Here is a 14,081-nt window from a genome sequence, read left to right as displayed (position 1 = left end):
TGTCTATTTCAGAGGGGGATTATGAGAGTTAAGTTTATTCATGTACTATAATGCACTCCCATAAGGTTTGGTCATTATATATATGAGAGTCAGATGGGAAAAATTAGTGCTTCATGTACAAAAATGGAACACAGTGATTCCAGCCATTTCCTTTTTTTCTCCTTTGTTCCTGATGTTTTTGCAAGATTGACATTACATTTTATATCTGTTGCTTTAAATCTTCATGGCCTTCCATTTGGAATCATTCTGTCATGTTACTTCATGTAAACCATACTATCTTTTTTTTATCTCTGATTTATTCTGAAAGGAATGATTGTCTAGCAATTTGTGGAATACAAATGGAAGCCTGAATACTTACAGGCACTGTCAGATAAGCATGCCCAAAGTAGCTTTATGACTTATTTCTAATACCCACATTTAGTAGGCATATATACAAAATGCATATGGAGTATAAAATACAGTTAGTTTACTTAGTGTTTTAGGGCAGACATAGTCTTCCTCTTTCCCCAATGTGCATTTCCCCCAAGTCAACTATTTTTAGCATTTGAAGAAAATTATCTTAAAAGTACCAATTTCAGAAAATAATTTCACTGTTACTGTTGCAAAAAAATATGTGACCGAAGACAGGGTATGAGCTCAGCATTTTTTTTTTTTGTCACTCAAGCTGGAGTACAGTGGCATCATCGTAGCTCACTGCAACATCAAACTGGATAATCGCTCAAGCAATCCTGCCTCAGCCTCGAATAGTTGGGCATACAGGTACGAACCACTATGCCTGGCTAATTTTTCTTTTCTTTAACTTTTTTTTTTTTTTTGTACAGCTGGGGTTTTGCTCTTGCTCAGGCTGGTCCTGAACTCCTGGGCTCAAGCAATCCTCCTGCCTCAGCCTCCCAAAGTGCTAGGATTACAGGCATGAGCCACCATGCTTGGCCTGTTTATCCTGAAAAATCTCTTATGTTGACTGGAATACAGTTTTGTAAACATGTTATAAAATAATTAGGGATTATAATTAAGTAACATTTAGCAACTTTATTGGACACTGTGGGAAAAATTATACATTTAACATACATAATGAAATAGAATTGTTTTCAAGAGTAGTTTGAAGCCAGGTAGGTATTCTGAAAGTACCTGCACATACGGATATGAACTAGGACTTGGTACCTCTTTATACTTGGCCTGTGAGAACTTCCCCTTCCAAGGTAGGCTTGTAATATGATGTCAATATTTATGTCCTCTTGAAGAACTGCTATTTCAATATAAGATATTCTTTGTTCTGTATAGTATGTAAAATAGATACATTTTTAAACTTGATAGCTGAAAGGATTTTTTAAAAGAACATAAAAACTCTATAAAATTTTTGTTCTGGGTAATCAAGTATATGATTTTATTTATAATCCTAACTGCTGTAAAAGTGAATTTGTATTTTTCCTGTGTTTTTTAGTCTGATTAGAATTAATACGTCTGTGCTTAAACTCTTACTAACTTATTTTTCTGAATAGTGTATTAAGCAGTGTTAAAGACATTGTGACATGTTTAAACATATTAAAAAAACTTATTTTGGATAATTTTGGGTAATTGTTGTAGCAAACCAGATGTTGCTAAGTTCTTATTTAATCAGAGATAAAAAATATTCGCAATATAGTTTTGTCTAGCTGTCAGCTTAGATAAATGAATCTATTTCAATCAGCATGCTCCTAGTAAAAAAAGGAGGGGATATAATAACATTATTCTAGCTACATTTGTTGAAAATAAATATTAATCTTTTGTGTGGTTAAAACCATGCTGTGCCAACTCCATCATAGCCATAATTGCAGGGAAGCCTTTTAACTTTTTTATTTTTATGAATTTTACTTATTTTTAAATCTTTCTGAAGACATTGAGTTAGATTCTACTTTTCACTTAGATTGAATGTCCATGTATGTTTGTGTTGCTGTTTTATTATCTTGAGATTACTTTTAAGACGCTCTTGGGTAGTTTATTGTCCAAACATAAAACTGTGATATGGTTAAGATTTTTTTGGTCCTGAACACAAACCACATTTTTACCTTTCTTTTGAATCTGTTGTAATTTGTGGAAGAAGTTTAAATATTAACTTTTTTGTATTTTAAAATTTTATTTTTATTGGTATATAATAATTGTACATATTTATGGGGTACAGTGATGTTGATACATATAATGTATAGTGATCAAATTAGGGTAATTAACATATTTATCTCAAACACAAATGATAAATATTAATATTTTATATACTCCTTGTTCTCTTTTGTTCTGTAACATTGGTTAAGACAAACGACGTCTGTAGTTGTTCTGACTTCTCAGGAAATGTTGCATAAAGTAAAACACTAAAGGAAAATAAAACCCAGAGTAACAAAACAAAACAAAATAAGGCATAAGGCCAAAAAAGTTAACTTTAAGCTCCATTGGAAATGCCAGTGAGAAGGATGGCAGGGACTCGTGTAGGTTCAGGGACCAAATTGGTAAGGAATGAGGTTCCACATTCTAGTCTTTTTCCTGTGCAATCAAGAAAGGTAGATAGGAAAACCTAGACCACAAAGTGAGTAATTGCCTCTTAAGATAATATCAAAACCATCTCACTTTCCCAAAATAATAAATATTGGAATTTAACTGTATATTTTGTCTTCTGGGCCTCTAGTATTGCTGTATAAAACGAATTGTGATAAGGGCTTTGATATTATGTTTATAATTTTTGATTTTTGTCAAATGTATGGGAAGTTTGTAGGCAAAATTAAAGTAGAAAACCACTATGAGCTGTCTTAATTTCCAGAACTTACTGATTATTCCAGTTCATGTGGATGTTTGTCTAGGCTATTTGAGGAAATACAGAAAATTAAGATTGAAGGTAGCATTTTATTTCTGTCTATAAGAGTAATTCTTAAGGATAAGTATCAGATTTTTTTTTTGAATGTCATATTATCTTTCTCACCTTGGTTTTATTCATATCCTCTTCAGAAAGCAAGTTTTGAAAGGGTTCTTCTTAACTGATGGATTGAAAATCGGTGGGAAGCACTTCACAAAATTCTCTTTGGAGAGACATTAGACTGCCAAGGAAGAGGCTGAAATGATAGGTATAGTTTTTATTGTCTCCTCTTGATTTTATTATGGCATTTGGAGGAAAGAGTAGAAAAGTACATTTAGTGGGCTCTTTGTAGTTACAGATACAACCTACAATATGGGCAGTGAAAAGAGAGTGATGCAGAATTGTCCTTTTATGGATTTCTTACTGGGTCTTTTTGTTTCAGTGACTTGATGAATGGGAAATAAAACAATAGTCTCAGCTTCTGGAACACAGTGGTTTTGAAAGTAGGTGTAGAACCAGACTGGTGAGTGGTGGTGTCAGTTGGTCAAATGCCTCCACTTGTGTTTAAGATTTATATGTCAACATCGTGGGTGTTTTGCCCACACACTATGGGGTAACAATTCATATTTTATTTTTATTTTTTTCCTACTGTGTTGAGGGTGTGTGTCTGAGTGTTGGTGACTTAGTGGTTGTTTGGGTGTTTTGGGTTACCTTGTCATTCTTACATTAGCTAGTTTCTGTATATGAAACACGATAGAAACAATATAGAAAGCAAGCAATCAACTTACAAGAGCAGAATTCTAACAGATCCTACACTTGAAATGAAAGGGATGGTTTGTAGAAGTTGCCAATTATACCATTCAGAAATGTGAGTTCATAACATACTAGGTAAGTGTCTTTGTATTTGTTAACCTCTTATTTTAAAATTTTGATATATTGCTTAATGAGTCAGAACTTTCTCTACTCATAAAATTTCTATATTGGTAAATTAGAAGTCATTTTTGAAATAATATTTGAAAACCATATCTTAATTTTTATTTGTAAAAATAATCTTTATATCTGAGTGGGGCCTCAAAATCGGATTGGATGAAAATTTCATATCTAATAACTACTTCTATCCTTACTCTTCTAGCTTCCAGAAAAGTTTAAATGTGTTCATTTTTCATAGCTAAAATTTGTTGGGTAAACTTACAGATATCTAAAGTGTGTTTACATACCTTTATTTGGATCTTTATTGTCATTAAATATATGCTTCCTGAATGTGGGAGCCACCCTTTAATTTTATAGCTTTGATAGAGCAGTGGCCAGAAACTTTAAATGCACAGGTTTATTTTGGTCCTTGATTTAAAAAAGTTTCCAAATTATAAAGTTATTGCTTCTTACTAAAGCATAATTTGTTTGTATGTTTTAAAACTGAAAACTGAGTCTTTCGGATTTTCGGTGGAGGAAAGAAAGAAAAGTTGTTACAAACCTTGCATTTCTTAAGGTCAGAAAAGAAGTGTATGCCTGGGGAATGGTATTGTTTAAAACTGTATTGTGTAAGTTGAGGTTTAATAATTCATAGTGGTCACGCAGGGGTGCAGAAATGAACACACGACGGCTTGCTCGAATCCTCTGTGGACTTGGAGCAGGCTCAGTGGCCTGGCTAACTCTAGGCTCACAGTCATCGGGAATCCTTGTCAGGGCCCCTAGATTGGGAATGGTGGACTTCAGGGGTCTGCAAGCACCTTCTCACTGCCTTCTCGGACTGGTTAGTAACACACAACCATTTCTGATGTCTTTCTGCAAGGGCGGTGGAACTTGAAACAGTTCGTATGCAACAGGAGAGGACCCTCTTGTTTATTAAACTTCATCTTCTGAATGTAATGTCAGCCACCCCTGCCTGCATGAACCCCCAAACGTTGTAGATAATGGGGGAGAGCAGAGTGCCCTTCTTTCATACTCCTTTAACTCCATTCTCTAGTTTGCTCACTTGTAGCCCAGGATCTGCTTTGTATTTTATCCTTGGAAAAAGAAGGAAAAAATCACTTTTGTCATTTCACCCTGACAGAGTAACTGAACCCTGGAATTTAGTAATTTGTACTCTGGTGCTTTCAGCATAGCTGCCTGGTAACAGTGGAAGAGAGGGAGTCTAGTGATGCCAGGGAATGGGAGCAATCGGGTTCCTTTAGTCTTACATGGTTACGTGCTGCTTCCTGGTTGGTACCCTGGGCTCATAGGTTCCCGAACAAACCTACTTTCCTGGAGTTGATGGCCCCACAGTTAAAGGGCTGTGTTAGAAAGAACACTTTAGAGACGTATTCAGTTTTGTGTAGCTAATGTGCCAGTACATGGCCTTCCCATCTCTCCACCTTTTTATCTCTATTCTAATAGGGGTGGGTGCCAATGTTTCTCTCCTCATCCTCTTCAACCTCAGTGCTGTCCTGGGGTGTGAACATAATGCCATTTAACTATCAGGTGATATGACTGATTCTGTAAGATGTGTGAAAGTCAGTGCCAATACCAGAATGAAATTTACCTGTGTGGGTAATCACAAATACCACCTGGTAATTCACTTCAGCAAAATATAGATGAATGTACTTTAACAGGCATTGGGTGAATAGGTATCTCTATTTTTACTTCCTTCTACTTTTTCAGTGATAGCCAGTTTCATTCCCAAGTTAAGCTTGCTTCATTTTTAGAGAGCCCAGGTCCTTTCTTCTGAGCCCCCGAGTCAACAGTCAAACTTGTTCTCCTTTCAGTGGCTCAAGCCCAGCTCATCAAGTTCTTTGGATTTGGTTCCGTATCTGTTTTCTTTCTTGGCTCATGGTCAGAGTGAAAATCCAGTAAATATTTCCCTTGTCTCCCTTAGTATCTTTTCCATCACTGCTTTCTGTCGTCTTGTTCCCTGAATTCTTTGGCTGAAAGCTCTCGAGTTCTCCTTTTTCTGTAACAGCCCTCAGAGTGCTCCCACCCCCAAATCTTTGTCTCTCCAGGAATTATGATCTAGAATTTATGGTGACTCATCTTGGGTTGCATGCGAGTCACTTTTGCCCAGCTTAGATTTAGCTCTCTATTGTTCTTTTTCAGTTCAAATATTAGCATAAATATTAACATTTCTAAACCCAATTACAGTTATCCTGCTTCCCATCAGACATCAGCACAGCCCTTCCTTCTAGCCTTTATGAAGGATGTCTCAGAATCTATAGTTATCCAATTGGCTGAGATTAATGACTACTTTTTAAACAGAAAACACTGTGGGTTTATTTTAGCTTATTAAGTAGGCAATCTTTAGGATATTTAACAGGAAATAAATCATTTAAGTTTGAAGTGCGGGAGATAAGAAAAATCTTTGTTTTTTTGAGATGTCTCATTGCTGTCAGCAGTATAAAGATCTCTTGTTCTCTCTCTCTCTCTCTCTCTCTGTGTGTGTGTGTGAGAGAGAGAGAGAGAGAGAGAGATTATTTTAATGTTAGGGTTGTTAATAGAACTGAGGTTTTGATGTATGGTGAATAGCGGAAGAGAGTTCATTTTATGACCCTATTCGGGTTCTTGACCATAGGTGAAATATAAATACCACTGCTAAAGTGAATAATCTCTAAATTGTAAAGTAGAATATTTGTGACCTGTGTTTAATTTGCAGTACTTTATGGGATGATGGAGGAGGTGAAAACCCTGAGAAGTTTATACTTCTTCAAAGTGCCTATGAGACTACTTGAGGGGTAGCTCAGCTGGAAATGTGGCATGAAGTTGTCATTTCACCCCTTTTGAGGATGGATAGGTGTTAATAGAAAACAAAAAAACCAATGGAAAATGTATACTTAACAAAATCCAACTCTTAGCTAGTATCTTCAGAATGAATAAGGGAATATAAAAGTAGAACCTCACTATCTTCATACATGGAAATATTGGAACTCTCATGAAGGGGAAATAGCAAAGATATCCTACTGCGAAGTCATATTTGATCTCTTTTAGATATTTAGAACTCAATTATTTTAATAATCTTTGCTTTGGGAGTAGGCTATGTATCTAAATGTTCATGAACGTTTTTCATTTTAGATTTTTTCTGCAGGGTAACATGAATTACAGTGTCCAGCACATAAGAGGGCTTCATAAATGCATATTCTATGAAGGGGTAAAACTTTGTTTTACCTTGACAAAAATATCTGCGGATGACTTAGAGGATTTTAGTCTCTTTGTTCTGCCACCTCATTTTCCCATAAAGTGTTTCTTACCTCTCAAAGTTACAATCATAAGAGAGAAGAATGATCTGTTTTTTAATTATTTCTTTGACTGAGCTGAGCCTTGGAATTTTATAACTAATGAAATACAATGTTTTTCCTCCCACATTCAAATGTAGCACTTAGATTTTCATTTTTCATTCATGGATCCATATTTTAAAACTACTCCTTTGCCAAAAATCAAAGGTTAGTAAGCCCTAATTATTAAACACAGTCAGTATATGCTGTGATATGTTGATATTCTAAAGCTTTGGGTGTTTGAAACGGTCATCCATTTGATGTTCTGTTAACATCTGGACTGCTCAGCCAGCTACTCTAAAATTTTGTTAAAAGAATTAGGAATTCTTTTAAACTTTTTATTTTGAATCAATTGTCGACTTAGAGAAAAGTTGTTAAAATAGTACAAAAAGTTACCATATACTCCTTAGTCATCTGCCCTTGACGTTACCATTTACGTAACCATAGTACAATTATCAAAATCTGGAAATTCACATCAGTACGATACTACTAACTGAATTGCAAATCTTGTTCAAATTTCACCAGCTTTTCCACCACTGTAGTAGGAGTCTTTTTAAAATGTGAAGTGGAGTAACTTACATTAATGGTTGAAACTATGTAAAGTCGGTAAGTTTTGGTATTATTTACTTTTTTAAAAAAAGCCATGACAATTTTAGCAAGCCTCTAATGCTATGAGGATGGTGTTCTTTTTTTCTTATTCCGAAGTATATTTTTGAATGTTAGCATTTGAGAAAAGGAATGTCATTACTATTTTAGGAAACCATTAAATATTACTGATGTGAACATTTTGTTTGTATTCCCCTTTCAATGATCTTTTCTGCAGCGTGACAAATTCTGTAATTCCAAATGGTTGTGGATATAGAATCAAGTTAAATATTCTAGTTTGAGATTTAGATCTGTAATACTATGAAAGTTACACAACTCACCAGTGTCATCAAGCATAATAGCCACTATTTTTATATAGTAGAGAGTTGGTAAAATGTAAATGCTCCAGATTAAAACGGGAGAGGAACTTTAAGAACAGCAAACCCTGATAGATGAAAATTTGGATTATTGGCAGAAGACCTTTCTTAGTCTTTAACACTTTTAATAACCTATTGTGTGGATTAATTTGTCTTTATGTCTGATACTATGCTGCAACATAAATTAAATCCCTCTTATTTTGTCAACAGCGGTTAACAGATTGTCAGCTCATTGAGGGCGGGTTCATTTCTTATTTATCTTTGTATTCTTCCGCTGAGTGTGGTTTTTGGCACGTGTACAGATAAAATAAATGTCTGTTTATTTGAGGGGAGGCTGTAACGTAGACGAAAGCAAGGGCCTCAGAGGTGAGCACTGCCCCTCTAGTCTGCAGGTGAGGGCCTTGACCATTTTAAGGTGATCTCCATTATATTTTTCACTCTCACCCAGCCAAATGTTTGCTCAGTAGACTAAGCATTTCCTGTGTTTCTGTCTTTGCTTATGTACATACTTATGCCTTATCTGTTCATGAATAATGAATGTTTATAAAAGGGCCTATGCCAAGTGAGTTGTACAGCAATAGCAAATTTTTGAAGTAAATCTTCTAAATAGTTGCTAATAAGTCAATGACATAATTACTCTGGGAGCCATTATTAGCTTTTATAATACTGTTTTGAGACAACTTTAATTTTGGTCTAGTAAAGTTTCTTTTAGATTTGAATTTTAATGTGTTAAATTAAATCTTGATCTTCCTGATCTTCAGATCAACACAAGTGTTGCTTTTTTTTTTTTTGCTTAATTTTTTTCTTCCAACCCTATATTTGGTAATTTTAATTTAGTAAACATGTGAAAAGAAGCCAGATTAACATCAAATGATTATATAAATTAAAAATCTAGAATATACTTTTAAAAACGTATTTCAGTGTTTGACCTTAAGTGTTTCTAACCATGAGGACCTAAAAATGTCTGAAAGTCAGAATGCCCTGAGTTTGAGTTTTGGCTCCACCAAACTCCTAGCTTAGAAATGTGATATTGACACATTTCTGAGTCTCTTGAAAATTGGGCATGTTAATAGTGTTTATATAAATGGTATTAAAATGAATGAGACAACATACGTAAAGCACATAGCATAGTGTTTGACCCATGATAAGGACCCAATAAATACTAGTTACAATTCTATAAAAATGGTATAATTTTAGGATTTTTAAATCACTGTGTACCACAAGATAATATGCTGAAAGAGTATTGAGGATAAATTAGTAGAAATTATCATTACTGGGTGATTAGAAATTATATTATTTAAACTCATATCACTTAATTTTGGTATGCTTGTTATTTTCATTTTAGATAAAAGACTTGATTTACTTTTGGATGAATTTAGAGATTATCACAACACGTAAGTGCTTTATTCAAATATAGGCAGGAATGAGCAACCACACCAGTGCGAGGAGGAAATAAAGAGAACTGGAGTGGATGGGAATAAATTAGGAGTGGTACAATGATAAGAAAGAAGAAAGCTATGAAATAATGGTGTCTTTTAATAAATTTAGTCCTTACTACCATAGTAGTAAAAACACTAGTATAGGGGCATTTTTATTTTACTAGGCTCCTAGAATAAGAATATTGCTAAATCCAGCAAAGTGAAAATCCAAATGATACATTGTATGTAAATATGCCTACAGAGATTTAGCCAAATACAGCTTCATTATTATTATTATTTTTTTGATGTAGCAATAAGTTCATGGATGAAATAGTCTAAAACTAGCATAGCAGGTTCATGATAAGACCCAAAGCTGTCTTCGCTTTTTGGTTACTTAGCCTTACCATGTTGCTCTTACATGTCATATGTGTCCTAGTAGTGGCAACAGAGATGCTTCATTTTCAGCCTTTCATATTTTAGGCATTCGTATCAGCCACGGGAGGGAGGAGGAAAAGTTGTTGGAAGTGGGTCGAATTCAGTATTGGGAGAAGAAAACTTTTTCTAGAAAATACTCAACTCATCCATATTTCATCAATGATGTGTTGTTACAGGAAGACTCTAACTGCAAGGGTGTCTGGAAAAGCAAGTTATTTTTAATAAGCACATTGCTACCTTGAACAAAATGAAAGTTCTGTTATGTAGGAAAATGGGTTCTATTACTTATGGATGGTAAGTTGACCACAGCTGTCTGCTAAAAGCTCTTAACATAGCTCTTGGCAGGCACATAGTGAGTCCTGCATGACTGGCAGCCATTCTACTACTATTATTATTATTGTTACTATGTTGCATTTGAGTTTTCAGATGTGTCAGTCTGATTAAAATGAAACAGTACCTAGTAGAACTTTCAGATACTTTAAATATTTGAAATGCTGAAGCCTTTCCCTATTGTTTCTGAATTGGCAACGTAGAGTTAATTACATAACTTATTAACAGTGTTAATGAGAGAGACTTTTTCCAGTTTATTTAAACCTTTCATCCCTAATGTGTTTCTTACTTGTGGGTTATGTTTACAAAAAATACAAATTACTGTTTATTCCATCTACCTATCACATATGAGTTTTGCAGTATTATAACTTGTCTGTTCAACCAACTATTGACTGTGCTCTAATTACAAGTTTGTATCTTGATATGCCCAATAATATCTTAGGCTTACCAAACTTGCAGATCATTCTCTAAATTTTAAATCTTAGAGTTCAACCTCCTGGGGAACTGTGCTGATAAAAACTAGGCAATGTGTCTTGGCCCCAGTCAGGAAGGTTTTTGCCCAGTGCAGGCATCCAGTCCAAGCAGGTGTTGATTATGTTAGATGGGTAAACAGAAACAAAAGTCCAGTCTGGGGGACCAACAGTTGAAGATCAGTAGAAAGAAGTCTGCGAGGAGATGCTCACAACAGTGTGCAGGGCTGGACCCAGAAGTGCTCAATTATCAGTTAGTGGTAATAAAACTAAATCTACGTAACTTCAGTGGGTGGACTTAAGCTGCTGTTGTAATTTCTAGACTTTGCCGGCAGTTGGGTGGGGCAGAAACTGAAGTTGGACGACATTGTCTGCAGGTGAGAAGGATTGATGAATGGAGTAGTTTAACAGCTGACTAGTGATTCACATGGGGGAATAATTTATAGAGGTTGTGGGGGCTGGTTTGGGGCACAAAAAAAAAGCATCCTCCCGGCATTGTGCCTTTATTCATTTCCTTCTTTGGGAATACTGTACTTTATTTCTGTGTCCCCACCCTTCCCTGTTCATCTGGCTGTTTCAAGCTTATGTAAAGATAAGGGCTAAGATTAGACATTTCCTCCCCCAAATCGGGGTAAGGGTGTCCTTTGTGTTAATCTGTGTTGCTATAAAGGAATAACTGATACTGGGTAATTGATAAAGAAAAGAGGTTTATTTGGCTCAGGGTTGTGCAGGCTGTACCAGAAGTGTGGCGCCAGGATCTGCATCTGGTGAGGGACTCGAGCTGCTCCCACTCACAGTGGAAGGCAAAGGGGAACAGACGTCATATGGGAGAGAGGAGGAAAGAGAGAGGAGGAGGTGCCAGGCCCTTTTCGATAACCGGTTTTCCTGGGAACTCTGAGTGAGAACTCGCTCATGACCATGAGGACAGCACCAAGCCATTCGTGGGGATCCAGACTCCTTCCACCAGAACCCATCTCCGATGTTGGAGATCAGATTTCAACATGAGACTTCACAGGACCAAACAAAATATCCAAACCATGACATCCTTCTGAGCATTTCCATGACAACTGCACTTCCTTTGCCACAGTGCTTTAGTTAGGGATTTTTGTACCTGTCTATCTACTTGCTTAGTTTCCCCCAGGTAAGTAGGATGTGTAGGGATATTATCGGTGTTCTTCATTTCATTCTCTGGGTCCAACCTACTGCCTGGCACATGGTAAATGCCAAATCTAAATTCATAAATGGTATCTATAGTATCAGATACTTGCATTGTAATTACAGTACCTTGGGAGGAGTGTATTTGAACATACAATGCTGAGGAGATAATTATGACTCCGTAATATTACAATGCCAAAATGAGACCACTAGCTCAGAATAAAGAAACAAAGGAAGCAGTGTGTGGGGGAAGCACTGCTAGACAGATACATTAGAAAAATAGTAGGGATGTGACTTTGTGCAAGTACTTAACCTTCCAGTTTCCCAGTCTGAAAACAGTGGAGAAAATGGTGATATCTCGCTTTCAGATTAGTGTCAAGGTTAAATGTGTTGCTACATATGAAACACTCAGAATCTTGCTTGCTACAGAGCAAGCAATCACATTTTTAAATACATATCATATTATAGTATCTATTCGTATTTGGATTTAAGCAAACTATACAAGTGCTCTAAAGAGGTAGACTATCAATTCTGGAGCCTGTTTGTTTAGGTTTGAATTCCAGCTCTACCAGTTACCAGCAATTGTCCCTTTGGAAAAGCAAGTTTGCTCATCTTTAAAGTGGGGTAATAGCACCTGCTGTTGTTAATCATCATGATCAGCTATAAGGATTACATCACTTAAAACATGTAAAGTGTTTAGAATAGTCCCAGACACATAGAAAATGGGCTTTTAGGTAATTACTATGGTGATAAAGACACTCAGAATACTGTTTTAGGGATAGGTTGTCAGCTTTTATCAGGACATTTGCTGCCAGAGTATAGCCAAGGAAAGAAGCTATGCTATGTTGTGCAACGGTCACCAGGACCTTAACTTACCCAACACTGTAATTAGACTCAGGGTTTTTGTGCCTCTGTGTCAGCTTGAACGTGGATGTTGATGATGCCTCAATGGCTCCATAATATAGTTCTATTGCAGAATTCTGCACTTGAATATTTATATAGACTTTTAAAACAGATTTACTTATTTTATAATAATTGCTAAAATTCATTATGAAAAAGTCATTATCTGGTTAATTTGATTTCATTAATGAACATGTAAAATTTCCCCAATAATAATACTACCATCTAATATCATTAAAGGTATTAAGCTTAGCTTTTATGTAAGTGCTTCCATATAAATAGTTTCACTTAGAACCGTGCCATCTATTTAGGCACTTGAGTCATCAAAGTGAGGTGGGTTAAATTTATGCAGTTAGCCTTTTCTCTTGTAAAAGCCCCTTTTTAAAAAGTTTTACTTCCCTGTGCTTCTGCCTTCTTTCTTTTTAATACCACAGTTCACCCTATTTTCCTACCATATACTACTCTTACATATTTTTTATTATTTCTGCCATAGGAGACTAATGGAGAAGGTAATACGTGCTGTGGGAAAAAGCAGCAGAGCAGGACAAGGGGATTGGGGATAATGAATTGGGGGCATGGACGGCAGGTTGTCTTATTAAATAGGAGGTCAGGGTAGGCTTCATTGAGAAGGTGACATTTGAGCTGAGCAAAGACTTGAAGGATATCAGCATATACAAGAAAGTTTAATCCAAACACATACCAGCATACTTACAACTTATAGAAATAAGGAAATGAATAAGTGAATTTATGAAGGGAAAGGACATGAATAAAGAAAAGAATAAATGTCCCCTGAGCGTGTGTGTTTTAGGGAAAGTCAGGAATTGTAAGGATTAAAGCTTAGAGCGGTAGATAGGAACCTAATTCTGGGCCTTGATGCTGTGAGAAGGAGTTCGGACTTCGCTGTGGTCAGCAGGTGTGGAGTATGGATGGGAGGACTTTAGTCCTAAAAAGGATGCTAGTTGGATGACTCTTCAAAAGATGTTCAGGACCTAACCAAGCAGTAGCCATGGTAACGGTGGGAAAGTGTAGTGATGTGTGAGGTTCTAAGGAAGTAAAATCTTCAGGAATTGATGAATAAATTAGAGATGGACAGTAAAGGAGAAGTAGTCTAGGTTAATTCACAGCTCACTTACATGGGGGATAGAGAGGATGGTGGTGTCATTTCATTGTCCCAGAATATCATGAAAAAAATTGGTGAAAAAGATCCTACTCTTAGTATAGGACATTTCTTTTCCTTACAAGTGGGTATGGGCCGATTACAGATTTCTAGAGCTAAGGGGTGGAATTGGGCTAGAGGTATATAGATTTTGACATATTTGGGTAGAAGTTGAAGCCAACTGTAAGGATTGAATTTC

This window comes from Eulemur rufifrons, chromosome 24 (genome assembly GCF_041146395.1).
Source record: "Eulemur rufifrons isolate Redbay chromosome 24, OSU_ERuf_1, whole genome shotgun sequence".
NCBI classification, from domain to species: Eukaryota; Metazoa; Chordata; class Mammalia; order Primates; family Lemuridae; genus Eulemur; species Eulemur rufifrons.
This window is presented reverse-complemented; position numbering follows the sequence as displayed.